This window comes from Rhagoletis pomonella, unplaced genomic scaffold, assembly GCF_013731165.1.
Source record: "Rhagoletis pomonella isolate Grant_MI unplaced genomic scaffold, Rhpom_1.0 Rhpom_scaffold_00791, whole genome shotgun sequence".
Taxonomy (NCBI): Eukaryota; Metazoa; Arthropoda; class Insecta; order Diptera; family Tephritidae; genus Rhagoletis; species Rhagoletis pomonella.
The window spans coordinates 16,479-18,832 of NW_023459345.1; positions in this window are offsets into that span (position 1 = coordinate 16,479).

Sequence of the window (2,354 nt, forward strand, 5' to 3'; positions counted from 1 at the left end):
GTTTGGTGAGAGATTCGTTCTGGTGTATTCTGCCTTCTTATTCGCGCCCAATGTCACTTAGCTTAATACCTCTTATCTTTGATTTTAAAAACCTGGCAGCGGCGGCAAATAGCAGTGGACGATCGTGGGGAGAGACTAGTTTCACCATCAGGGGCGAATTTTTCGCTTTGTTGTTGCGAACGCGAAAGGCCGATCGAAAAGGGGGAGGATTCAGCTGCATAGCTTGGCAGAGTTTGGTGAAAACTTCATCTATCTTTTCATCTGGCATTTGCGGAATGCCACTGATAATGACATCAGTTGCGACGCTTTTATTTTCTAATTCCTCTTTTAGTGGCCAGAGATCATTGCGCAGCTCTGCCATTTCTTTGTAGTCACGTTCGGTTTGTTCAATTCTGCCCTCAAAAGTTCGTAGGTCGCGCTTCATGTTCGCCAGCTTAGCTGTCGCCTCACTCAGTTTCTGCATAATTGCGTCAGCTGATTCCCTTACCACTTCCCTCACGACCTCTGTCATAGCACTCATAAGCTTCGCTTCAAGCTGTGAGATCCACCCAGCATCAGGCAAATTACTCTTAGGCGTACTTGAAAGCGTTTTATTAGGTGAAGCGGTTACCAGGCATGCAGATTTGGCGCAAGTACCCATTTCCAATTAATGCGGCGAAAGACGAATATGACAAAGAAACGGAGACGAAAACACAAGCACAAGCGCACAGCTGTTAATACTGGAGGGAAGATAGCCAGCTACTCTTTCTAAACAAAACCGACAGAGAAGGCACAAAACAGTAATAGCAGGAACAAGGAATACCAACAGCCACCACGTAGTTGTTTTATTTGTTTTGCTTACTTATTGTTTATGTATAATTGTTTAGTTTTTTATGTGCACTTGTTTTTCCAGCCGAGTTAAGGTTAAATTATGTGTATGTGAAATCCCCATCTCGCCAGCTAGGCTATTTAAAAAGTTATAGAAGAACATATTTTGTTTTCCCCATAAGGTCAACATTACAATCTAAATGTTTAAAACGTTTTTTCTCGAATTCAGGTTTTTCGACTTAGGCGGTCATTGCTTATGGCCACAGATATATATATATATATATATATAGGTAAACGTTTCAGTATGTTTGGAAGGCGCCACGCCCCCTTTTCCATTAGCCCCCACTTTTCTTCATGAGTATGGGATTGATTTCAGATATCTCCATCCAAGTTCCAGTATGAAAAATCCGATTTGTATGGGATATACCACGCTTCAATGATATATCAAAATTATTATCAGCCTTGGAAAGTCTGCAGTAGGCATATATGTAATACTTCTATATTGGCAGTAAGCTAACTTCTCAATGTGTAAGCATTCCGAAATCAAAGCGAGACAGTCTAGTACCGTTTTTGTCAATGTGTTGTGTACTTGAGTGCCGTTTTTGTATATGTGTTGTGTACACGTTTATTTATAAACGTATGTGTTCCTTTTCTTTCGTACGTGTTTATCGATATATCTGTACTGTAGTGTTTTCGGACGGTACTAGCTCTTACTGCCAATATAGGAGTATTACATATATGGCAGTAGGAGTCCAAAACTTCCAAATAATCAGTACAACCGTTCGCTAAATCACCCCTTATAAAACGGACTTCTTTTTATATAATTAATTAGTATAGATAATAAGTATAACAAATAGCCAGCACCCGCATGCTTTGCGGCGCCTTAAAACACCTTTCGAACTGTAAAACAATCATTCAATTCTATGCTATGTATGTATATTTATAACACGTGTACCGAAATTCATAAATAAGATTTTTTCGAGTAGATCGGTCCGTGGTCCACCTATCAGAAAAAGTATCAAATCGAACCATAAATAAGATTTTTTCGAATAGATCCCATTTACCGGAAAAAGGATTCTCTATGCTAGTCTGGGCAAGAAGCTAACTACGTGTTAAGTTTGGTTTTTGATTCATTTCCCTTTTTTAGTATTTTTAACTTTTGGCTTTTAAGCGAGCCACGCTAAAAGGATGATGGCCTCAAGGCCTATTTTTATTGATGAGACAAGTTAGAAAAAGAGGCAATGCTGCCGATTCTTGATTCAAAACAAGTCTGTTTATTTCAGTGCACAAACACTGCTTTTATAATAAATTTTACATTTCTCCTTAAATCTAAGACACTCCCACTTTTCAGTTACTTTTCCAACATTTTCATATTGTGACCAATCATAATTTATTTTTTTGTAGTTTTGCATTTTCTAAATGTTCTTGTAGTAAAGTCTCATTGCTTTTCTTTTACTCTAATTCAATTTATATTGACTTCTCATATATTGAGAAATGTCAATTGTGAAACCAATCGTTTCACAGTTGCTCTACAGAGTTCATCGTCT